The 26,673-nt window shown below is 41.8% G+C and overlaps 2 protein-coding genes across 9 annotated transcripts in view; both read left to right on the top strand.

Annotated features, from left to right (window-relative positions):
• The window catches only part of TRPS1 (transcriptional repressor GATA binding 1), a 223,056-nt gene that overhangs the window by 8,516 nt on the left and 187,867 nt on the right, over positions 1 to 26,673 (top strand). The window contains exon 1 of one of the 8 annotated variants that reach the window (XM_069779934.1): positions 9,829 to 9,901. The exons of the other annotated variants lie outside the window; for them this stretch is intronic. The gene's annotated coding sequence lies outside the window, so the exon portion shown is untranslated. Of the gene's footprint in view, positions 1 to 9,828; positions 9,902 to 26,673 lie in introns of those variants that run through there. 8 annotated transcript variants of the gene reach the window in all.
• Positions 1 to 26,673, top strand: part of EIF3H (eukaryotic translation initiation factor 3 subunit H) — a 532,299-nt gene that overhangs the window by 499,410 nt on the left and 6,216 nt on the right. The gene's annotated exons all lie outside the window — the stretch shown is intronic.

Genomic DNA, 26,673 nt, shown 5'->3' with positions numbered 1-26,673 from the left:
ACCTTGCAGACTGCTTTTGGATATCCCAGTGACTTTACTGGGATTATATTAAAAAACAAATTCTCAAATGATGTAAAAAAAGTTTGAAGTAGATACTGAAGCTAAGTATCGCCTAAAATTCCGATGTGCAGATGTGGTTTAATGTTTAATGGAAGTTAAATGAGTTAGGATAAAGCAATTTTCTTTGGGGGTAGAAGGTTTTCAGTGTTTCCAAAGTTATGATTCTTTTTGACTTTCTCACACGCTGCTCTTCAAGCAAATGCTGCGAGTTATGTGGAACGTCATCCAAAACTTACTATGCAGCTGAAATGTTGCTTCATGAATTCAGTTAAATTTCAGTTTCCTAATCTGAACATAGTTTGCTTTTCTATTTAGTGTTCTCATTTTTAGGTGTATTAAGTATACTCATCAGACGTTCGCCAGCTGCAGTTAGAGAGTATAAACCAAAAATGCAATACATGCCGATCATTGCCGAGCTTTCTCCTCCTGCATGCGTAGATATGGACACGCATGCACACACACAATTAATAAAGTAAACCTTGCCCCAAATACCTGAGGCAAAAGCTTGTGAAAATAGATTAGCCTTACCATGTGCCTTGCAGCTGAGCAGTATCTGACTCTGCTGGAGAAATGGGAGAGGAGAGCTCCTGAGCCGAGGCTGCCTGCCTGTCTGTCCCTGGCACCTAGCTCTGGATGCTCAGGTCTGGGGGCTGTCGGTAAAAATCCCACATCGCGTTTCAGCTGTCACAGTGGTGGGAAGGAAAGAAACAGTAACTCAGGTCTCCCATCTACTGTAGTATACTGTTTTCTTTCTGTGGCCTGCTACAGACATCGGAAATTTATGCCATCTAATTAGTCTGCTTCCACGTTCTTCAGATCTGGAGTTTTCTTTAGGACTAAACTCCTATTTGCATGTTATGTCTATCACAAAAAAAATAATAATAATATAATGGATTAAATTAATCCTGTAATGGTTGTTTGAAGCATACTGTAGGAATGTAAATAATTTTGTGGCATTGAGCTCATATTTCCAGTCTTATGGGGGGTAAGATCAGAAGTTATCAACAACATATATCTGAGTCATTCAGCTACAATAAATCTTCTAACAAATACCCACCCTTTGCACACCCAGAGATACTCTCCAAGACTGTTGAAATTCTGCACACACCTGTATCTTATGTGTAAGTCCCTGAGCATGAATAGTATAGACGTATCTTCAACTACAATCAGATAGTATGTTAGGCTACAGCAGCAGCAATCAAAGTAGTCCATGGACAACAAGTTTGATTGCTGCTGGCTGTGTGGCCCTCAAGGTTGTCTTCTCCCTGGAAAAAGTCCCGAGGAATCGTTAATTGAAAAGAAATGTGGGGTATGGCTCTGACTCCAGCTCTGCCACAGTTCAGGATACAAAGCATTAAGCGCTTCATCTATATCAGGTCAGAAGTGATCATGCATAATCCACTTTTATCTAGGTATCATTCTGTCATATGTAAGGTATGCTCTGCCTTGTTGTCTCGTTACTCTGCCTCTCCATTTCTCCCTCACGCATATCGGTCTCTCTTTGGCTGCTATATGCACATACATACATTCTAAAAATACATGGAAATGGAAGTCCATCTGTGTTGCATAATTTTTTTTACAAAAACACCAGTGTTTGTATTGTTCTTTCTCTGAGCCCTTAATGAGTTTAAAGAATTTAATGTGACTTAATGAGGGTTCTTATTCTATTTCTGACACAGAGACTAATGAGGGAAAAGTAGAACAAATTGAAAACCAACTTTTACTTGTGGTTAGTTTCATGATGTCATCAAATGCAGGATATTACAACTCCTGGAAAAGTTTACAAATCTAGGCAAGAATCCATTTTGCATCACTGCCCTTCAGTTGTTTACGACATGAAGTTTGCTAGCGAGAAAACAAAGTTTAGCATAACTTGATTATTTATTTATTTATTTATTTATTTTTTAAATGTTTGGGCTGGTTTGATTGTTAGGCGAATGATTTTTGTCAAAGTGACTCTAACCCGCTTTGCCTGGCAACCTGGCAGAAACTTAGATACGACCAAAGATGGATTAAACTTCTCTGCTGTATGGCCCTGATCTCCCCCTGTACTTGCAAGGGACAAAACTTCTGCTAACTTAATCTAGGGTAAGATCTGATCCTCATGGGGAAACTTCCTAATTGCATTGCAGCTTACTGAGAGGGAACTGTGGTTTTGGGGGTTCCATGTTACACTTTATTACAGTTTGCTACTTTAAAGCAGTTTCCCTGGACTCAGGACAGAGTAAGGACATTTTGTAAGGCTCCATCTTGCATTTTTGCTGCCCTGCTCGGGATGGTCAAGCAGTATTTCACTGCGCGAAGCTGCCCTTCAGTGGGACCATGGTTCGGTCTGTCACCTTTAAAAGCAGTGTTTTTGGTTTGAAATCAGTTCACTTCCCGAAGGGGAATGAAAATAAAAAGTGGCTTTAGGTAGTGCACCTGCTTCTGATTCCTGCTGCTACTCACTGGCTTCACGGCCACACTTTCTTCTTCTTCCTCACCAACTGCTCTCTGAAAGGCTCATAGAAATAGCAGTGGAGTGACTGACGCTCCAGTATTACAGGTCTATCCATGTAAGCAGGCTGTAATGCCCTCGTAAAGTTGTGTGCCATGCCATGGGCATCAGGATATTTTTGACAGGCCGAGGGAAGCAGTGACTTTCATTGTCCACAGAATGTCCTTTTGATATAACCAAACTGCAAAAAGTTGCAGTATAGTAAATAAAATGCTTTCCTGTACCATCTGTTTTTTTTTTTTTCAGCAATTGTTAGTATTTTTAACAATATCAGTTTAATCGTGCAGTGATGTGATTTCTTATGTTGATGTTAACCCTTGGCTCTTCTGCTGTTGCTCAGCATATCATGTCTGAACTGTGATGGATTTTATTGCTTTGCATTTTATTTTTTTACAATTAGTTGTTGGTTTCATGTTGTTGACTGCAACATGGGATAGTTCAAATAAATTAATAGGAATTTGAATTGGAAATAGGGGCATTTTTAACCAACTTTCTTGAGCATTATCATGCAAACAGAAAAAGAGAGTAAGTTGTTCGGTTGGTTTTTATGTATATATATATGTGTGTTTGTGGTTTGTTTTTTTCTTAATGAAGGTTTTCATAATTTGATAGTTCAGCAAACATGAGTATGTTCTGAAAATATTTCTCACAGATGGCAGGTCTGAGTCGATAGCTTTTAGGTAGACAATTTTGTTACAACATATGGACTCTAGAGCTGAAAAACTGTTTTCTGGAGTTTTAAAACCATTGGAAAGTAAGATTTATTGGACCTTAAATATCCCAGTGGTGCAAATTTATTTGGTGTTCATGGCAGTCTCAGCTTAACTTTCCTTAGAGATTTGCTGTGGTACTGCATTATCTAAGGAACATTTAAAATGGGTTTGTCTAGCTTTTTTCTTCTTCAGTCATTTCTCAATTTGTATTTGCGCATATGAAAAACTTTATTAACAAAGATGACCTGGTAGCTTTGCTGAACTTTCTGATGCAAAATGTTTCACCTGAGTGGGACAAAATTAAGAATCTGAAAAGCTGGCATTTTGAAAGATTTTCATTTCAATAGTGGAGTGTGACAGTGGCTAGTTGTCAATGGGAAGGAGCTTAAAAAATAGTCACAGGAGAAAGAAAAAGCAGCTGTGGAATTTATTTTACTGGGTGAAAGGAGACTCATGGTTAAGCAAGCTTTACCTTCTTGGGTTTTCAGAATTTATTGCCCAAAAGACACATGCCTGAATAGAAGGAGAACTAGGATATTGTAAAATCCACTGTGACATGAAGCGCTCTTACTGCATATGAATACAATTTATTTATTTTTTCTCTCCAGCAAACTGTGACTTCCTTTGTCTTGTCAGAAGGAATTTCAGATGAGACCTTACCAGAGTAATGCTGCCATAAACCCTGCACTCCTCAGCTGTAGCTCCGTGCAGCGCGATACGGTCCGTGGTAGTTTTCACTGAGCTACTGTGCTGCTTTCAGTCAGGAATGGGACTGCATTGACTTTGTACTTTTGCAGAAAAAGTATGTTTTCTTAGAAAATGCACTACATGAAAGAAGGAAGGGCAAGAAGGAGAGCGGAGAGAGCGGTCTGATATATGAGCTGAGATTATGGATGTTGTAATGCCATTTATTGTAGGATACTATAGAAAAATCACATTGGGACCAAAGTTCCCGTGGATTACCATGCAATATTTATTACCATTTTCCTGTGTTTTCCCTGGTTAGGATCTAATCCTTCAGTGTCTGGAGCTGCATGGAGTTAAGAATTTGTCCATTCAGAGAGGAAAACCTTGCCAGCTACGGGATTTCACTATTTCACTACCTGTATTTATTTATTCCCCCCCCCCCCTAAAATTTCTGAGAGCGAGGGGATTGAGCGTGGAAGGCAGAGATGGGGGATAGGTAAGCTGAGGGAATAGCAGGGGCATGTATCTGTTCAGTAAACAGTATTTACTGATTACTGTTTACTGTCAAGCAGATTACTGCAGTTGTATTTCTGTGAAGCAACCTGCATGCAGCCAGCGCGAAGGAATGAAGCAAAGTCATGTGCAATTCTGAGGTGACTAAAAGATGTGCTTGTGACATACTTCTAGCAAAAGCCATTTTCAGTTGCCCGGTACCCTCCTCAGATGCTATAATTTTGCGAGTGACACATTTGATTACGAGCAGCCATCAAAACGCTCATAGGCATCTTGTTTGAAAGAATGTGCTTGAACTAAATATTTGCAGGTCAGAGAAATATGCTGATTTGTTCTTTTAATTTGTTCTTCAGCTTCCTGCTCTCTTTCAGTTTGTTTGATAGTTATTCAATTTTGGAGATTATTTAAAAGAGATGATGCAGTGTATGCTTTTGCATTCCTTACTTGGGCAGAGCTTCCATTTGCTTCCTTGGGAGAGGTGGTCTGAGTAAGAGCTGCTGCCTGCTTTTGCCTTGATATGGAGAGGATGTGGTTAGTATAGGGGTCCCTCATCCTCAAAGCTCCCTTGCTGTGATGAGCTCTTTGCTTCCTGGGGAGGAGATTTTCAATCTGATTTTCAATCCCTTCTGTCAAGTTTTAGGGAACAGTGTGAACTGTCTTATTAGAGCTGGCAGTGAGGAAGAGGAATGGAATCCAGGCACATCTCACCTCCGTGTTAGGGGGAATAAGGTATAAAAAGCGTCTGCCGAGCTTGCCTGGTAATTCTTTGATTATCATCTTCTCATGATGGAATACACACGTAGAAAAAACACAGAAGTTAATGTTTACTCTTTGGATGCTTTATCGTCAGGCAAAGAGAACTGACAGTTTCATGGTTAAGTGCCTAAAGTTGTTTTTGGCTTTGCAGTTGTTGAATTAATCACTGCAGAGCTAACTAATTGTGTACCTTTTAAAGCTTTTTTTTTTTCGTTTCCCCCTCTTAATGAAAGGGAGATATTTTGCTCTTTCTGACTTCGGGGTCGGGTTATCCCATTAACTACTAGCAGCAAGCTCTTCAGCTTTTACTTTCTTGAGTTATCTCAAGAATCATTCTTCTAGTAGATGGTGAATTTACTTACTGAGCCAGTTATTTATGGCTTTCAGTGCCCATCCTATATAGAGTGGGCAGAGGCATTTTAAAACACTTTTTAAAATCGGGTAGAAAGCGCTGGCTCCTGAATTCTGAGTTTAGAGATGTTACTAATGCTGATGTTTCAATTTGTGAGATGTTATCTTGGTGTCTTCCTGAGATGTTTCTTAGCCAGAATTTAGAGTTTCAAGGGAATTTTTTTTTTCTAAAAATTCTGTGTTCTTTAAATGTTAGACATGGGCAAAAAATGACAAGGATCTCATCTTTATAGCATGCTGTGTATCAGGGTTGATAGAACTGCCAGCTAGTTACTCCCTGGTTTTAAAGAAAGATGAAAAAGGCCTTGCAAAGATTAACTTTATTTCTGGCAACATTTTCATAGACTTTTATTACAGCAAAGGCACAACCAAAGAATGAATGGACAAAGTTGGGATTTTTGCCACTTGGTTATTTTTTCTGAGGCTGTGTAAGCTTTTTTTTTTTTAATAAAAATAAAAAATTAATGTAGAATGCAGTGTTTTCCACAAGAGCACCTTCACAGATTTAGCATAAAGAAAGTGCGTTTTAATTCAGAGACACTGGTATATTTCTTAATGCTTTGAAAGCAGTAATCGAACAGGTATATAAAGCCGTAATGATAAATATGATGATTATTTGTATCTAGCATTGTTAAAATACATGATTTATTTTAGTGCATGTTCAGATTAATGTTATTTATTTAAGATATCCAACTTATTCTGCATTTTAAATGCAAGTCTCTTGGCTTCTCACTTCACTTTTTTTTATGTCAGCTGGCTCATTTCAACTCCTGAACAAAGGCTTCACTTCAAGAACTTTTTATAATTTAAAAAAAATCACTAATTGCAGTTGGAAATTTTGTATATATAACTAAACTAACAAGTCTGTGTATTGTACGGGATTGGCCCTAGCGATATTGTTTATCTTAGGGTCCACATTATTGGAAGGCAGGACTAATGACAGTGAATCATGCACACTGTATATTAATGTAGTCCACTTTCGGCACTATATAAATAGTATTGTAAATACACACCTGCAAAGTGTCTGCAGTTATATGGTCATCGCACAGAGTCCCTCTGTGCTCTCCTAAGTACATATCTCTGCGTGTATCACATCTTTCTAACCAAGGCAGCATACTGCAGCTGCTGTTCCTCTCGAGGAGGTGTCTATAAAATGAACGCTGCGAAACCAGAATTTTGGGATGGCTTGACGCAGAACACATGGGCGTACTGTTACTTGGTCTTTTAGTGCCTGCCCGGTCCTTTTCCCTGCGCAGGGCTGGCCGCACAAGATGAGCTGGGTGTCGATCTGAAGCGTAGGCTGGTCCTCTGAGCGGGGCAGAAGACAGGCTGTGACTTACATCAGCGGGAGGTTTCTTGGCTTTCCCAAAGGCGGCTGTAGTGGAAGCCTAGTCAGAAAAAGCCATTATTTCTACCAAAAGCCTAAAAACGTGGCACCTACGCTAGCGTCAGGCTCTTCGGTTTTCCTCCGCCGCGGTAACGGGGCCCTCGTCCTCAACTTACTTCCTAAACTTCTCCTTTATTTCAGCAGGCAGCCGCGCCGACGCTGCCAGTTCCCCCGTTGAGTTTGCATACACACATTCGGGGTAGCCCAAAATCTAAATACGTGCTGCTGGGTGCCCGCGGTAGCCGAGGCTCGTTCCCTGCGCGGCACCTTGGAGCCTGTTCAAGCCCGTGGTGGAAATCCTGGGCTGCTCGCGGGGCCCGATCCTTCCTTCCATGGGGCTGGAGAGGCTGCTGGCTCCGGGCAGACCTTGGCGGGGGCGGCTCTTCGCCCCGAGCAGTGCCTGCCCCTCCGTGGTGGCCCTGCAGTGTCCTTTGGACGACTCGGGCTGGCTCCCATCCCAGGGACGCTCCTTTGGGTTTGCCGGTGGCAGCTACTGCACGTCCGGGAACGTGGCTGGGGGCTGGATGCTCGGGCGCCCGTTGGATGTGCGAAGGGGGGGCGAGCGCCGGGTTTGGGGCCCCCCCGCCCTCTCTGGAGCAGGGGGTGCAGGTGGATCCCACGTTTTGGGCCGCAGCCGCTGATGCCGGCTCCCTGGTGTCCCTGGGGAGGGAGGGGAGCCCCTGCCCAGCACCTGGAATGGCGGAGGACGGGAGAGACAGGGATCTCCTTTCTAAAAGGAGTTGTTTTTTTTCTCACCCCTATTCTTTATTCATAAACCTAGTGCAGTTCCACAATTCCCAGACATGTAAAGCTGCAGGGCTTTTTTTGTTTTGTTTAAATCTTTCTGAACCAGCCAAATTTTTGGGGTTGGCACGAGGTGCAGCCAGTACCCATGGCCTTCCAGGGCTTGCTTGGTCTAGAAGTCTGCAGATGTTTTCTGCTGGATCTGGCGCTTAATGAAGAAAAAAGATTTTGGCGTGCTTATTTATTTATTTATTTTCAAGGGGAAAATGTGGTTTAAAATGTTGATAATTATGTTTTACGTGAACTACTCAGACTTTATGCGACTGTATGGGAAAATGAATGCTCATCAATTAAAAAAGTATCTTTATTCATAAAGCATTCATATTTAAAGCGATCTTTTTTTTCTCCCTTCCTTAATGAAAACAGGGTTTGAGGAGCATTACAAATAATTGGTTTTTTTAATTACATATAGTTCTGCTTCAGAGTTCTTGAAGATGGCCCACTGTGATCCTCTGGTGAAAATACCAGAGCTTTTCAAAAGCTTTTTAATTATCCATTCTCACTGCTCCTGTCTTTGCAATATACACATAGTAACTGAAAAGAGAGAAAAGAAGATATTCCAGGAGGGATCCACCTACAGGTGTGCATAGGTCAAGCATGTACTTCTCGCTCAGAATGATTATTTTCCTTTTCCAGCCATCAGGTAGTACTTCCCACCGTCAAAACCCAGCTCGCGCGCTCTTTTAGAGGGAATACTTATCACAAAGCTGCAGTGCATTTTAATCAAGGTTCCCAGAGTATTTTACAAGCAGTAATTGCCTCTTAAGGACAGGATGAAGTATTATACCCATTGTACTGACGGGTGAGCCAAGGCACAGGGAATCTAAATAACTGCAGTGTTAGAGTGAGCCAGTGGCAAAGCTCTGTGAACAGAGCTTTGGTGCCTTCACTCCTGGTGCTGCTAAGATACTTCCCCCTCCACCCACCAGTTTTCCTCTCTTCTTAAATCGAAATTTTTCAGACATTGACTTTTTTTCTTACATATTATATGGCAAGTGCTGTACTTGCTCTGAAGCTGAGGTAAACCTGCGTGTGAATGTCCTGTTGTTTTATGTGTTTGCGAAGTGGGAAGGCCTGTGCGGCGGGACTTCCTTTTAATTCCGAACCTTATCTTTTGCTGCTGCCCTCTGTGGCTCCGGTAGGCCATTGGATCATCCCCAAAATAGCTCCTGTTGTGTTCGTTACTCATGTATCACCGTGCCGTGAGTGACAGAAAGAATCCCACTTTTCAGCACAACAGTTCACTCACTAAATGATTCCCCGGCATGATACATGCTCTGTCTTGTATTTAATTATCTTGTAATTATCAAAGCAGTAACGAAGTTGTGCATAAGAAGTGTATGGATCAATAAAAACAACTCAAAATTATGGAAGGAGCACTGACAGGCTATGAGCCCAGCTGTTCTTCGGATGTTAGTTTCCATTTTTCTTAAAAGCTTTTGGCTTTTTTTTTAAAACGTCAGAAAAAAGGATTTAAAGTTCTTACTGTTTATTCCTAACTGATGATGATCATGCATACATTCTCAGTGCTTTGCGAGAGGCGGTGTAAGTGCTAATGAAAGTTTGTATTGGAGTGGCCCCTAAGAATATGATCATTGTTACAAATTTATTAACACCATGAAAGATTTCCTGTCCTAAAAAGTCTGCCAGCAAACGTCATAATCCTGAGTGGGCAGAGCCATGTGGTAGGTTTGACTGAGCCCCTTTGACAATTATATCATTTATTTAACTGTCTATCTTTAGAAGTTGGGAGGCTAAGGTTTGGTTTCAGAGGCATGCCGAAACTCTCGCGCTGTATGCACGGCGAGGGCATTGGAATACCAGAGTGCTCACTTGGGCTTTAACTACTAAATAATGTGGTTGCACATGACACAACAAGAACAGAGGTATAATCCTGCCCTGTGAAGCAGGTCACATGTTTCAGGTTGTCTCTGTAATGTATGCAAAGTAGCTGCTTAAATCATTACGAGTGTGTAAATCATCTTCTTCATAAACAATACCATCAAGGTACAGTCAGGCAACATGTCTCTTGTGGGTTGACTGGAGCTGGAATTTCTTTCAGACGTTGAGGAGGTACGTCAATGCATGTGAAGCAGATTCATCTGTTGCTGCAGTGTGGTCTCTGCAATGTTTTGGATTTCTAAGATGAATATTGCTAAGGCTTTCTTCTACACGTTGAAGTGCAGTGAAAGGAGGAGGCTGTGAATGAGGCAAACGCAGCCTATATGATCCGAGGCTTCCATGAAAAATTTGCTCCTTTTTCCTCTGGCTTTGTAAGTCATGCAACAGATACCCATTTATTCCTCTGCATAAGTTTAGTAAGTATTCAGAGCTCCTGTTACTACGTATGTGTGCATTTGGGGAGGAAAAGATTTGTTGAGCAGTGTTTTAGACTCGTATCTTCTGTTTTAGCCATCATTTCCCTATATAGATTATGATACTGTTTTTTTCCATCTTTAACATGCCAGTGTACTTTCTGTAACTCCTAAGTAACACTCCACACCTCTTTAACGCAGTCCTCAAAGCTGACTAGTTCAGTGGTGAGTGAAACTGAAAGCGAGACCTAATCTTGTTAAGAACCCTGCTGTACTTCTGGATAAAGTATAAGTATGTGCCATTATCATTATTATTTATTTCTTCTTATTATTGGAGTTTGTGGGGGTTTTTTTGGGGGGGTGGAGAAGGGTAGGTGCGCTGTATGGTCACCTCCCCACCCCCAAATGTTGTATTTTGAATCACTTTAAATAGTTGTTTGGGATGTCTTCATTACGGTGAATCATGTTTTTAATATCTGCTTTAAACACATGTGTGAGTTCATATGAAGGCAATGGAAGCCCTCTTTCATTTGCTGTCGTGTAATGCTTCTGCAACATGTAAAATGCCCCTGGCTCATAGGTACAGGTAGGCCGCCTGCGCGGAAATCCTTTCCCTCAAATGTGTAAGGGTCCGATAGTTTTGCTTAAAAAGTGAGTGCAGAGATGGTGACCCCTCCTTTTGCTGAGAGGTGCTGGCTCCGAGTTAAAATTACCCAACGTCAATTTTAGCAGGAATACCAGTGAGATGGCACCGCTAGGCGTACTGGATCTAACTAAAGGTGCTGGCAGCGGCCACCTGGTCTATAAGCCCTACTGAAAGATCGGTTTTCCTGCTGCCTGTATCTGCGCCGCGTCCTTCAGCGCTGGGAAGAAAAACACAACCAGCACTCCTCAACTTTCAGCGCATGTGGAAACAAAGCTGGAAGAGCAGGGGCATCCCCAATGCACTGGCAAGTTGCTAAGCGCCCCAGGGCTGCACCTCATTTGCATTGAAAGATGCGTAGATTGCTCCTGCCTTTATCTTGGCTGCGGGGACGTGGCTAGCGGAGGCAGCGGGGCCCGAGATGGCTTGTTCCACCTGGATCCGAGGGGTTTGGGTCTGGCGGGAGCGCCTCACGGCGGGACACGCCGCTGCCCGGGGGGCGGCCGTTGCGCTGCCGCGGCGGGGCTGCCCCCGCCCGCCGCTGCGGGCGAGGCGCCGCGCAGCCCCTCCGGGCCCGGGCCCGGGCCCGGCACCCCCGGACCGTCCCGAGTGCGCGTGGGTGCCGGTACGCACCCCCGGCAGTTAGCGTGCGCCGTAGGGGCTAGACGGGGTGGTTTACGCCAGGGCTTTTGCAGGCCTGGATGAAACGCTCCTCGGCGGGGCGAGGAGGCTGGCAGCTCTCCGCCTTGTGGGGCTCTGCAGAGGGCTGGGTGGATCGGTGCCCTGCACAGAAACCCTTTTGTGTTTTTAACCGGTTTAGTAATGAAAGACAAATTAAAAAAAAAAAAAAAGAGAGGAGGAAAAAAACCCCAGCTTGTGCCTTTTCAATAGAGATAACTGTTATCTCTTATAAAAGTCTACATAAGTGTAAGTAATTGCCTGCACTTGGCTCCGGTACAATGGAAAAGCTGTGATCAGCAAACTCGTATTGTACTCTGCATGTAAGGGGAAGTTATCGGATGATATGGGGACCTGTTGGCGCTAATGCCTGCACTGCTGCCTCCCCTGCCTTATTTACACTCCTTCGCAAGTCTGTAAGGACTTCAGAGCGCCTTGGGAAGGGGCGGGGGGATACCACGCTGACTGCCAGCGACGAAGGTTTTGCTGGGATCGTCCTTTCAAAAAAAAAAAAACAAACCCCAAACCAAAAACCCCCAAAAGAAAGACATACAGACCCAGCCGTACTGCATCAGTCCGGCTTCCTTTGTTCAGCGCTGAAGTTCTGGGTCCGCGTCATGACTGAGCATCACCGATAAGCTCTGCCCGCCGCCGGCCTGCGGGGGGGGGCGGGGGGAGGGGAGCGGGGGGTTCCCCTTCGCGCCCGCACCTCGGCACCCCCCCGGCAGCGCGTGCCTCCGTCCGTCCGTCCGTCCGTCCGTCCGTGTGCCGGCGGCGCGGGGCCGCGGGTCACGTTCGCCGTCGCGTGAAGCTTTGCGCCGCGTCGCCGCCGCTCCCCCGCGTGTGCGCGTGTGCGCGCGTGCCCGCCCGTGTGCCCGCGGCCTTATCGCAGGAAGTGTTGCGGAAAAGAAAGCGGTCGGTCCCTCTCTCCCTGCCCGGTTCCCAGAACGCGGTGATGAACGGCTCTTCCCCCCGCTCTGTCTGTCACTCAAGTGCCGGGCAGAAAGCGGCAGTCACGGCTGTCCCACGCCAGCCGCGGGACAATCCTCGCCCTCTCGCTCTCCCCCCCCGCCCCCAGATAAACTCAGATAAAGCCCTTAGAATGAATAGTCTTTTTTTTTTTTTATTTGCCTTTCCCCTGAACACCTTAATATATAGATGCACACACATATATATATATATATATATGAAACATAATTTTGGTTTATCTTGTAGGTATATATATTAAAAAATAATATATGCATGTGCGTATATGTAAACCCCAAAATTCTGTTCCACATTCTGCAGTGATAAGCCTGACCTGAAGAAAGCAGAGCTTTTCCTGCTCGTAGGCTGGTTCTTTCTGGGACACCTTTGGAAATCACTTTTTGACCTCACTTCATGGGTACTTTATTGTAAAGAGGATGTGAGTCTGGTCAGTTTGCTTGGGGAAAAAAAAAAACCCAAAACAAACCACCCAACAATCTAGACTGAGAGGGAGATATCGGGATAAAGTAGCATTTTTTTTTCATACAATCATCTTGGAATTGTCTCATGACACTTCATGAAAAAATCCTGTCTCAAACAGGTATTTTTCACCTGTAATGTTAAAAACTTATAGAATGGAGGCTTTAAGGTATCTGCATGCTAAGATGCTGTGTAGTATCTCAATATGTAGTATGAATATTCCAAGAAGCCCAGAGACTAGCATTCCCTTTGGTAAATTAATCCTTTAATATATTTGTTTCCAAATTGTGGTCTGCAGACACATATAATCATGGTATGATACTGATCTGCAGTATCATATCATCCATTTAGGGTTTTTAATTAAAAGTTTGATGTGAAGGCTGCATAGTGGTTCCCTGTTATGTTTGAAGTTCGACAGTGGTCCATGATCCAAAAAATTTCGGAACGTTCGTTCAGGAGAATAATGGTCCTAGATCATTATATTTTGCTTTCATTTCATCCTGTAATTTTTTTCTCTCCTTTCAAACATGATTAAAACCAATGAGAGAGGAAATATTTGAAGTGATTTGCAAAGTTATTTGATTTTTATAAAATTACATGGTGTGATGTGCTGTATGTGCCAAACTGCAGACAGACTTTCAGCTCATAAATTAAGTACACTTTTTTGTTCTGGTTTAAGCCCATTGAGACTTCTGCCAGTTAGGTTTTTCTCTTCTGTGATCATCATGCATAATAGTCTGATGTTGCAGATACTTGCAGGAGCATAGCGAAACTGGTAGCATCATGTATGTGGTTTGATTTTTAATGTATAGCATATTAAAGCATATTTAAGCATATTTTCTATCCCGAAAGATGTTATATGAAACTACTGCAGTATATATTAAAACAGTCACTGGACTCCTAACTAATCTAATATGAATAACAAAGTTACATAGTAATTAATGCTTAAGAAAAAAACCCATTTTTTAAGAAATAGAAAAACCTATATTTAAAAAAAGACTTAAATATTTACCTTTTAAAAATAAGACTTTCAGATTTTGATCTGTGTTAAGGTCTAAGTCTACACAGCTTGCTGTACTGTTTGATTGTGTTTATTTACCTATTCGCTGCCAAAGTTTTAAGTAAAGTCACACCACAATCCTGGTGGAAATGGCTAGCTAAACACCTGGAACCAGTTTGTGGAAGTGATTAAACTGGCTTTTGCCAGCGGCTTCCTTTGCTGGTGCAGAGACACTATTTTCTCCATTTTACATTCTGCTCAGTGACTCTCATTTTCAAAACTAAGATTACCAGAAACGGGGTGTGGGGGGGAAGCAACAGAAAGCTTATTTTCCTTTTCTGTTCTGTGGATGAAAATAGAGCGTGAGATGATGAAATTTGTTACTTCTAGAATGTGATAAACCAAAACAATTGGATGAACAATTGTACAGTGAACAAATCACGTGTAATTCTTCGTTTAGATTAGTTTTAAATGCAAAACAGGTTTTGTAAACGTCTTTTTTTTCTTGTTGCATACCTCAGGCATCATTGAATTGACGAGCAATACTTTAAAGAAGTTTTTAATGATTTTTAATTTAATTCCAGCTTTCATAAACCATAAAAAAACTTATTATCTAGTAAATAGAAAGCATGGAATGAAATCTGTAAAATGTATCCACATAAAAACATTTGTAAACACAAAAGATGATGTTGAGCTGTGTAACTGCTTAATTAAGTGCATATAGATACGATGTATACAAGTCGCTAGCCAAAGGAAGACTCCTTCCTTTGATAAAACAACTACATTTAGGTACAGCTCACATCTTTTAATAATTATTTCCCACTTGTCACTTTTCAGAAATAAAGTGAAAACATAAATAATTTCTTTTAACCTCATTGTATGTGTATGTTGACATTTTTAGCCTGCCAATTTAAATCATGATTAAAACTGGTGATGTATAAATTGCTGTGATTAAAGTCTATATCCGTGTAAATAACCATCAGTGCAGATACTGCAATGAATTCAAAATATGCCGCGTACCTGTTCCTCTTTACTTTTTGAGGGATTTGGCACAAAATCATATTACTTCATTAAATCAGTAATGTGTTGCATTTATTGGATGATCTGTGGCAGAAATACCAAGTGCTATTTTCAGATTACCTAATGTTTTGCATTTGCCAAATATCCCCTGTTTGGGGTATTGTGTTAAGACAAGTTGATAGTATATCGTTGATAGTATATTATTCCTTCCTCATTGTGAAATCCTGAGCAGATTTTTGATCCTGATCTTCCAATTCTGGGACCTGAAGAGAGTCGGGCACAATTAGTTACGTAACACCAGTGCAAATGCCGGGGATGATTGGGTCCAGGGATTGGAGTTCTTGATATCTTGAGCAAAGGCTGTGAAAAGAAGGATGTGTGTTTGTACTCGTTAATTACAGAGCTTTAAGAAAATAAGACTAAATCTAGAAGACCTCTTGTAATTAATTGTGGTTTTGCCAGAATAAAATCTACCTCTGACTTCTCCAGTGCCTCTTGCCATAAAGGCTGCAAGGTACTGTCGGACTGAATGACCAAAGCTTTGCACTCAGTCTATCCACGGGGTAAAACAGTACCAGATGAAGACCCTGGACTACCAAGAACAAATATTCAGCTGAGAACTATTAAAAGAAAAAAAAAATGAAGTTGTCACAGCTGTGTCCTTTTAAGGTCAACACCAAAAAGACTCTTGTCAAGTTGACGGAGGGAGATGACTTACTGATGTAACCCAGGGCAAAAGAGATAAGCAATAAAAATAGTGTTACGTTTCTATTTGATAGAGTGACTTCTCCTGACAGCTTACAGAGAGATCCAAGCAAAAAAATGCACTGAGTTAGTTACTGTGACAGTGAAGCTGATAAATCACGTGAAAATTTGATTGCGCCAATTCCACTGGGTTTTGGAGCCTGCATTTTGCTATTTTTAATAAGAACTTACATAAATTGGTCAAAATACGCCAGAACTTAATTTCACTGAAATAAAAATCCTTGAACTACCAGGTAAAAAGGTAAACATAAACTGATAGTTTATTTCTAATAGTGTTGTTCTTCAGTAGTAGCATTCAGATGTGGACACTGGGGTGAAAAAAAAATTGGTTAGACTTTCAGCATGCAAGCAGGCTTTTGGTTTTTAGAGAAAAGTATGCCAAAGATAGGATTCTCCCTTGTAGAAGGAGGTTCCTGGGTGGAAAGGGAATGTATCGCTTGGTGCAGACCAGTTCATCACCTTTACATCTGGTTTCTGTATGGTACGGCCAGTTTTTGTGTGCATTTTAAATGTGTTTATAGTCAATGTGAACTAATAACTGCTTTTCTAGCCTGAACTCCCGTGTAACACAGCGCACCAAATTCCACCCAGAGCATAGCTTCTGCTGTGTAATACAAAAGCTGAATATCATTAGCATATCTTACAGAAGTATAGTTTCAAAGCATTTTAATGACAAGGAAAGCATTATAATCCTCCCCTGCATGTTATTTAATGAATCAGTTTGCTTGCAATAATGATTTTACTTTTCTGAAGGCAGCACTTGCATTTCCTGGCAGATAGAGATTGTTTTCTCCTGGAATCTTTTTTTTCCCTCTCCCTCTCTTTCTCTCTCTCTCTTTTCCCAAAAAGTCTTTTTAACCACTCCCTCCTTTATGGTATGGCTGATTTTCATTCACCCACACCGTTTCTGATGGTTTTGCTTTCCCCGTACACTGGCAAGGAGGACTGCAGACGCGCAGGAGCCTGGTTGCATGGGTGGGCGGCAGCGCTTGGACTGCACGCAGCCTTCTTGCGGTCGGGCAGACGAGACATACGGCCTCTAGCCGAGGACCTTCGGCATGGGGAACCACCTAGTAGGTCTTCTGGGCTGGGGAGCAGGTAATGGCGCGATTTGGGCTCTGCTGGGGGTTTTTCAGGTGCGTGACCCTTCCCTGGCTTGCGTGGGCCTAGTGCTAGTACAGTTCCAGCGCTGGCTGAATTTGCAGAGGCGGATAAGGAGACGGGTGCTGGGCTGGAAATGTGCTGGGGAACAGCTCTCCAGAGGAGAAGTGAGCTCTTTCGATCCAAGCCTGAGCCGCCACCGAAAGGGACGAAAGTCTGACCGGCCTCCCGGCAGCCCCGGGGCACGAGCAGGGCGTTCTCGGCCAGAGCGTGGGCGCAGGCGCAGGGCAGGGCCTGGGCACGCAGGCGGCGGGTGAAGGGCAGGGCCGGGCTCCTTCAGGGCCAACGTGGCTTAAGCCCATCGTGAAATCGCACCCTTGGATCCCGGCTGCTGGATCTGCCCGTGGCACCTGCTGCTCGACTAGGCGACAGCTCTGCCTCTGCCGAGAAACGTCCCCCCGCTTTACTTTGACCCCTGCTGTCAGGGTTACCCTCTCCTTCGCGCTGTACCTGCTTGCTGGGGGAAGTCTCGAATCGTCGCATTTTTCGCAAGCAGAGGCAAAAACTCCGATGTATTGCCAGGGAAAAAAAGAGCTTCATGTGATACGTCAGGCAGAAGTGAGATGCTGGGAAGGCCTGCCAAAACATGGATTATCGAAGAGCCCCAGTTATAGCAAACAGTATGTACCATAAATAAATATGTGTTTAAATGCATTTCAGTGGAGCAGAAAGAAAAAAAAGTAATCGTGGTATATGGTGCTATTGTGGAAAAAGAAGACACTTAGAGCAAATGGCCTGGTGTTTACACAGCTAAGCCAAAATAATGTGTGAAGGTTGGTCAGGCCCAAATGAGCCCCATAAAAAGCTTTTTAGGAATTGTAAGGGCTGTGTTGGTCAGTTTGACCACATAAGGCTTCTCTGCTTAGCCATCTGTTGCCATCTTTGTTTTTGCATTGTGTATTGTGTGAAAACAGGGGTGTTGCAACAGGCTAGGGAGATGGGGTGGCTCCAAGAACGAGCAGGGAGATGGATAGCATTCTGTCACCATTGAATCAGAGCAAAAGTTCAAAAGTTTCCATTTTCTTCGGTAGAGAGAGCAGCAGGCATCACCTGTTACCTATTTGGTTTCATCCATATAGATGAAATTTGGTTGAAAACTGCAACATTCAGAATTTTAGCAAGTGTTTTGTCTTACCAAAAAAAAGCACAATCTTTTACTCTTTTTTTGATGACCAACAAAGTGTAGTCTGAAACTGCCTGGATTCTTTCTAGATGCATTGTATATGTAGACCCCTGCCCCACTCAGACTTTGTGTACAATTTACTGAAAATAACTTTACCTAATTTTTTTTTCACTGTTAGGTTTTCCTGGCAAAGCAGTGTGGGCAACCCTGAGTATGTCTTTTGTGCACCTATGTAGAGGGCTCAAGAATTGCCTTCTCATGGCCTTTCTAATAACTAAACTGCCTTTAAAATACAAAAAGAACTGTATAATGCCTCTTTGGAGTATGGCACAGTCACACATATAAATGACTTGCAAGACAGTTAGACAGAAAGGGTGGAAGTGGCTTTTTGGCAAAATCTTTGATACTGGTAATGTTACAGTTAATTCTGTCTGTCCGAGTAAGAAACATTACGTATCTTGTATTTTCTTTGGAGGTGGAAGATACTGTATTTTTAAGACTATTGGCTTTGAGGGAAATGCTGAAAGTCACTATGAAAATAAATATATTTTTTAAAAGAGATAGAGACAAAGAATAGCCTTTTCCCCATCTGCTTTTGAGGAAACAGTGCCCTTGGCATGTACGTTTTAAGGAAGAGTGGTAAGGCTGTGCATACCATGGAAAAGTGGATTCGTGTACATTGTCCTGAAGTTCTGTGGGAGTTGTGAGCAGTGGGTAGCTCTTTGAACATCAACCACCATATGTAATCCCTTTTATAAAGTGACCCACCTTCATCCTAAAATTAGGCAGGGTTTTTTTTTGCCTTGACTGCGTCTGGTGGAAGGATGTTTCATAGCCTCACTGCTTTGTCAGTTAAAACCCTTCCTTCTCATTTTCAGCCCAAAATTAATCATGGCTAGTCTATTTGTTCTTATGCCAACATGATCCTAAGCTTTTCCCTCTCTAATGTTTACCTGCTGCTAGCAATTGCATTGCTAGTCTAAATGAGCTGCAGTTCACATGTTCATATAGAGGAGAGTCCCATCTTCTGTATCTTCATTAATTTTAGTTAATATTAATCTTTCTTGAACATTTTAAATAGTTTTCTTAATGCATTGTCATCTGTGACGTTATTACTTACCTGTTTCTGCTAAAATTCTTGCCTGGGACAAAATAAGACCTTTTGAAGTGTGATTTAGATTGGTTTATAATTGTGGTCAACTATGATGTCTTTTTCTTTCTTTTTTTCCTTCTTATATCATTTACAGTTAATAAGCTGCCAGGGATTGTTATTTCACAGAGCATACACGCTTCCTTACTAATTTTCATTCCAACGTGTAATACAATTTTCAGTAGTTTTCTGTATCTCAGTACTTCTCTGAATAGAAGATACCACAAAACTTTGTCATCATCCAGTTGCCTTAGTAGTTTCTGTATAAACTCACTTGAGTATTTGTCTTGTTAGATCATCCATGATGCAGCTGTTTGAAATGAGACTTTAGACCCTAATGGACTAGTTCAAATGGAAAGAAGTGACTTGAGAATAAAGTAGTAGAGTTTCAGTCTCTGCCTTGTCATTTGGCCTCAAGACCAGGCTCACTTCTTGATGAGTGTTATGAAAACAGGACAAACACAGCCATGATATGGCTGTTTTGGAGTGGGAGCGGTTAGCGTATGCTGCTGCTTTTCTGAGGACACAAAGGAAATTAAGAGACATTTCCCAGTCCTTGGCTACTTGTCTAACCACAGAACTGCCCCTCCTCTCTTTTAATGATCTACTATTTTATTTAAGGAAAAAAAAAAAAGGGTGAAATATAATAAAAAAATGGCTTTATAAACCAGAGCAGAAAACTTCTCTTTAATGTTGCTGAAATGTGGAGTGCTTATAGGAAGCATAAGCCAGCAGCGAGCAGTTGCTCGCTCTCTCTTGCAGGCCAGGCACCGCAATCCTGATCTGCTGGATGGTGCATGTTGTACTTCGTCTGTTCGCTTGGGTTTCTACTGATGGAGTCCAAAGTGCGTAGAAGAATGGTGCCAAACCAGATTTTCTGACGTGTAGTCAGGATGTTGCCAGGGTGTGCATTTGGAGCTGCGAGCTGCAGAAGTGTATCCCACAGTTTAGATGTACCCACGATCTGATGTTGGATTTTTCTCATGTAGCAAAGCAAGTAAAGGCCAGGCTGCCTGCTTCAGAAATGCTGTGTTGCCACAGTATCTTATGCTGATAGACTGTTGTTGATTAATCTTTTGAGTATTCTTTGGGAATTCATTTTCTATCAGTGCATTTTAATAATTTTCTCACTTTAACCTTTTTATATTTATAATTACAGGAAGCAGTTCAGCTGGCGGTGAAAAAAAATCCCTGCCTAGTGCTTTCTTGTGGGTTCACTGTTACCAGCTTGTACAGCATCGCTATGGTGGTGTGAGCTTGCACAATGGTCTTCCTTTTGCTCATCTTGACGCCTAAACCATTGACGTTTCCTCACTTCTTGAATCTCGGTTACAGTGTTCACATGCCAGCTCCAGCACAGCCTAAGACATATCTCCTTTTTGCCCCATTCAAGGGCCATTCAGGGCAAAATGTAGGGATTTGCAGCAAGTAACTAGCAGCTGGTTACCAGTATAAAGGACACAGGTTAACTCCAAGGGCCTGCCTATATAATTAAGTGTGTGTATTTGCCACATGAACAGAAGTCCTAGATTTTGCACACCCTTGCTATAGCTAAAATAAAAGGTCGTATCTTTTCTGTTTTCTCGGAGCTTTTATTGTGAATGTGAGTACAGCAGTGTTCCTATTGTTTCTATTCCCCACACCTGTCTTTGAAGAAAAGAAAAAAAGAAAAAAGGATGTTTCTTTAAATCCAAACAAGTCCTCTACCTGTGATGAGTGAACCACTGGGTCTGCAGCACATAATCTTTATTCCACTACCTGCTGTAGACTTGCTGTTTCTCAGAATTTTATATGGTGTTTCTGTTGCTGATTTTAATATTTTCAGGAATTTTCTGAAGTCCAGTCTCTCTCTAATGCATCCTCGCCCCCCCCCCCCAATCTTACATCTCATTCTTCTTCTGTATGTCCAGTGATTTACAGTCATGATTCAAATCGAAACATAATGAGACATTAGGCATCGATATGTCAAGCTGTTAGAAAGACGCAAGGGAGATGGTAATTTTCCGTAATTTTAGAGTCTAATCAAGTGTGTGTATGTTGCCCAGATTACAGCATACTGTTGAATTACACAACTACCCTTTAGCTCAGATGCCAGTAGCATTCTAGGTAGACAAAGTTCAGTTTGGGCTAAAGAAGCCGCCTATTTTTCTTCTGGGCTTTGCAGTTTCTGAGCCCCTGCTGCTTCCCCACATTTGAGCTCGGGCAGCAAGACCCAGGCGGTCTGTGCGTCCGCGGCATCGCGGGCGCCGCAGCAGAGGCGTACCTGCAGCACCGCTGGTGCCGTCGGTGGTGTGGGAGCGCGTTGCTCTGCTCGCTAACAGCGCTACCACCTCCGTGCCCAACCTTTAATTATCCCTGATGCTGTGAGCATAATACAGACTTATTTGCGGGGTTGAAGTGAGACAAGCATGCCATCTTGTGAGCAGGCAAAATGGGAACAATGCGTAGGTACTGCTGTGTGCAGATGAAGAGCGAGTGTTATGAGCGTAGTTGTTGGGCGTTTTTGTTTCAGACTCAAAGGAACATCCAGACCTGCAACAAGTTGGTGTGTAATAGGGTGGGAAATCAAATCGATGCTTTAGATCTGGGAGTCATAAAGAGTAATTCTTTTTCTATTAATGGGCCAAGGCCTATCAAGATGCTGTGGGATTCAATGATACTGAAGGTTATTTTTTAAAAAAAGGAAGACTTGAATCTATGTTTGGTTTGAACAGTAGGTTCTCATACTGGAGAAGACCCAAGTATCAGCTACTTCACAAATACGTGACTTCTGTTTATTGCAGTCTCTGTTCCTTATGTCATGTGTGCATTTATATGCTCATCTTGTTATCTACATACAAATGGTTATACCAGTGTCTTATGACATTAAGATTTTTATCTGTGTGATCTTGGGCTGTTCTCATTACTCACAAGAAGAGAAGCCACGGACAAGTTGCGAAGATAATTTCTAATTCCTCTCATGTATTCTTATTCTTTCAATACATACTGCTTAACAAAAGAATTGTTTCAGAGATGCTTGAATTTAATTGGCTCTGATTTCATCTCTGTCTTCTTGTAAAGCAAGGCATCTTTGCAGCATAAATCCAGTTGTACCAGATTTCAGGGGATAAGAAATTTATAGCTAATACTAATCCCAAAAAAAGGCTGTATTTATTGTGAAACATTCTCTACAGAATTATCACAATTTGGGTCCTGTATCAGTTAATCAAGTAATTTTAGAAGCTGGATTCTCTCCTGACTGCTGATGGTACAAAGATCGCTTTTGCAGCGTTATGTCTTGTGGTTTATCAGATCAAACTGTTACAGGAGTAATTATTTACTCTTGACTAGTCCCATTTTGGGAAGAATCCGCACGCTGATGTGTGGATGAAACATTTATCTCTTGAGTTTGAAATAACAACTGTGGATGTTCTGAAGCTATTCCTAGATTAGAAAATTAGAAGCAGCCCTAGCTCGGATTGATTGGCATGGGGAGAGCAAACAGCAACAGATTATTGATTGGGCAGCAGCTAGCTGAGCAGGATGACACGATCTATACTCAGCCAACTGGCTTACTTTTGGCAGTCCTTTTATTCAGTTGCGGTTATCTTGCCCCATCTGTGTTGGACTCTCAGCTTCTCCACCTAATTGGCTGTGTTAATTTGTAGCCCGCACCTTCAGATCTCAGGTACATCCCAAATTCCTTTGCACAAGTTGCAACATTACTTCAAAGAAGGTGCTGTTGTAGCCTCTGCAAATAATTTTGGGACTTCTTTTAGACTCCAAGATGCCAGTGAACCCAGAAGTTGCTTTAATAAGTTGCTCTCTTTGTAAGTGAAAACACGGCAAAAGCTTTCCATTTTTGTGAGATATACCCCAGTGCAACAAATCAGCCCTACATCATTTTCGGATATTTCTTAAAACTGGTGAGGTACTGGATTGGGAATTGAGGTGGCAAGAAGGCAGCTCTGAGGAGGAAGACAGGAGCAATGCGGTAAGGCTCGCTTGCGTATAGGGGATTTTTGAGAATGGAAGTATTAGCGTAATCTGTGGTTGTACCTCTATGTAACTTTTTTTAGAGAAGTTCTTCTAGGTTTGTTTTTTTTTTTTTTAAAGGAACATTTAGGTGTATTATTGATGGAAGAGAGATACAGTTAGTGTCCAACTCATTTCAAAATGTATCATCTTCAGTGGGAAAAACAACTGTCCGCTTGTTCTCTGCAGACTGCAGATTTCTACTTGGCTCCTATCAGTAGTTTTAGTGCCTGTCTACATTGCAGTGTACAGATTCTGCAACCTGTGTTGTCCTTGCATTTGTGGAAATTACATATTTAGCGCTCAGAAAAAATACCAATTTTAAAATCTTTTTTGTATGTGTTTTATGATCCTGGCAGATTGCCAAGGTTTAAATTAAATTTCCGATGTCTGTATGGTCGAGGCTAATGTGGGGGCTTTTGGCACTACCCCTTCATGCAATAAAGAATCAAAGCCAGTAGAGTAAGAAATCTTCTATCAAAAGCTGAAAGCTAGATTCATAAAATAACTTACGCAGGCATTATGAGATTTTCCCATGGAAAGTTTATGTGGGAGTTGGGCAAAAACTGATTCAAGAACAGCATTATTTGCACTATATATATTCATCCAGCAGTCAACAGGCTGACGCTGGCACCCCTTGCCAGTTTTAAAGGAATGCCAGCGCTTGCTACATGAAGCTGCTGCAAAGCCACATCAACAGAAGCTTGAGGAGTCTCCTTATTCTGCACCCTCCTTCCTCATTTCTGACCAGAACTGAAATGGGTAAACAGAAATCATATTCCTTAGCGAATACGTGCATTCGATTCTTATGGCTATCTGAAAAATGCTTCTCTGTTTTAAAGCAATTTCATAACAAATCATTACGGTGGAGGCATTATAAAAGTAGGTTTCTCATCAGCATTTCACTTCATTCCTCAGCTTAAAAAGAAACATAAATAAGCGATAAAAAGGGCAAATAATAGATAAACCGCTCACTGTGAATCCATTTGCATTCGTTTTGGTCTTTTTTTTTTTTTTTTTTTACTTTGTTTTGTTTTAAGAAAGTGCCTCGGTGTTTCTGAGTCGGCATGAAGACCATATGACATGTGCTGCAACAGAGAGTCTTTCCTAGTTAATAGGGATGATTCCAAAGGCAAGGTAATTCACCACTGCTTTGGCTGGAGCTAATATTGGGCTCCAACGTCAGTTCTCTAATTTCTGACAAATGGCCAAGATTTCTTGAATAGGCACAGCTTTCTGTTTTGTGTAGGGAACACACAATCCACTCTTTTGTTGTGGTTGCCACTGCTGTTGTTTCTCCCCCATTCACAATGGAGAGTGGGGTTATTTGTGCTGAGTGGAAAATCAGTGCCAAAATTCTGATTTGCTTATATTTAATGTAATGTTAATTTTTGTGATAGCCATAAAGAGTATAAGAGATTTTTGTAATACGGATCCCCCTGTATCCTGACCTCCAAGTCAAGAGGGCATATTGGTGATGAAAGTTTTATCTGTCACAGGCATATCAAGATGAGAGCTTACTGGATGATTCAACCCAAATGTATAGAAACTGTTTATATAGAGATTGCCAAACATTTTCCATTGCTTTTCTTTTTATCTAAATTCTTGAATATATTACTAAATAAAATAGTCTGTGTTTGGAATGTATGGCTGTGGGATATATGGAAACTCACAGCATGTGGAGGGAAGAGTTAGAATAGGGAAATATAATAGTTTTGTAAACTTTATACGTGAATATAGGTACATCATATATAGACTCAAGATTCAATTTGCTGATCAAAGCATCCAAATAACTTTGGATTTAATAATGTCAGCAATGAATGCTAATATATGGAAATTGAAAAGCATGGAGCAACAATAGCTAGCCACGCTTACCAGTATTACCCTGCAGCATGTAGATTTACATTTTTTTGTTTTGTTTTGAAATCACAGTTTGGAAAATGTGTGTTCTTTTTCCCTTCTCCCATACTTCTGAATGTGGGTTCTCCTGAGCAAGCTTAGACAAGATTCAAACTAAACAATAGGGCAACATCAGAACCTTTGAAGGCTCAGTTTGGATAGGTACCCAAAGCCAAAGTCTGCTTTGATGTACGTGGGCTCAACTTCGGTTGCCCTTGGTTGCCCTCTCTTACCTATGTAACTTGTGTCTGGAAACCCTTGCCAATTTTTTTCTTGGAAAAAAAAAAAAAGGGATATTTTTGCAAACTCATGTTCATCTTGGTTCTAGTCTGGCTGGAAAAGTACTGCAATAATGCCCTCTCCGGTGATGATTTAATATTGCTGTTTCAGGTCCAGGCTGTAGACTTCTGCCTCCTTCCCACTTTTTAGTTTTGATCCAGCTGAAATTTCAACCCCGTTTCAAATTGGGTTTTTTTGCCTCCACTTGGAAACAAAATTATTTGAACTTTTCTGGAATGCTACCCAAAACCATCCTCTTTCCTCTTCCATCTGCTTCTCTTCTCCCAAATAATTTTTGATTCCATCTGACTGAAGTTTTGGGCAAGGGAACTCTGATGCCTTTCTCTCATATTACAGGCCTCACCTGACGGAAAGGAACAGCACATCTCAGTTTTGTTTCTCTTAAAAGTCAGTGGGGCTTTTGACATTAGCTTCAAGGGAAATAGGATCAGTCCATTGTATTCTTAATGCAAAAGAACAAATGAGTCACTTCTTGTATCCATACCTGATTGCTCTTGCCTAGGAGCCAGGAGGTCACCTTCATTCCTCACTCTTCATCTCAAGGTAGTACTGTGCTTGCCTTTGCCAATACACCCAACTCAGATTCAGTTCTGAGTCATTTGCAAACCCTAAACTCCCATTGTCTTCAAAGGACATTTGGATTACAAAGAACATTGAGTTTACTCAGGCTGAAAAGAAATTGAAATATATGAGATCGCCACACCTACTAGAAGAGTTTGGAAAGACAGTGGTTGTTTACCCTAAAGACAGGATGAATAAGGGGGATGTGATAGATGCTCCCACAGCCTAGAGGATCTTCGATTCCTGATTGAGGGGAACCTCTACTCCATTGACAAGAAGCAAATTCAAAATGCTTAAAATATTTGCTCTTTTTTAGTTCGTATTTAGATTGTAAAGTGAGAGCTGCAAGATATCACTGATACCAGGACCCTCATAATGTTCACATAGGTATTTGACCTATTGGAGGTGGGGATACACAGACTTATTTAACAACAAATTGTAGAACCTGAGTGATAATTAAGGGCTATAAACCCTCTTACTCTTCAGAAAGTAAGGCACTGTCTAAGTGTTGAGGATTAGGAGCGATTTATTTTTCGCAGAGGTAGGTGATTCTGTATCTGTCCATAGGCAGTTGAACCTTCTTTGAAGGATCTGGTATTGGCTGCTCTCCAAGGCAGAACACCAGACTAAATGGACCTCTGGTCTCATCTAATAGGGAATGTTCTACAATCCTTTAAAGCGTAACAACAGCGAATTAATAGAATAACCAGAAGATTCAGTGAGGATGGCAGGTCTCTCATCGGAGGTGTCAGTCCTGGCAGAAGTCATTT

Source organism: Haliaeetus albicilla, chromosome 3 (genome assembly GCF_947461875.1).
Source record: "Haliaeetus albicilla chromosome 3, bHalAlb1.1, whole genome shotgun sequence".
In the NCBI taxonomy this organism is placed as follows: domain Eukaryota; kingdom Metazoa; phylum Chordata; class Aves; order Accipitriformes; family Accipitridae; genus Haliaeetus; species Haliaeetus albicilla.
Note: the sequence above shows the minus strand (reverse complement) of the source record. Positions and strands in the feature narration are given on the sequence as shown.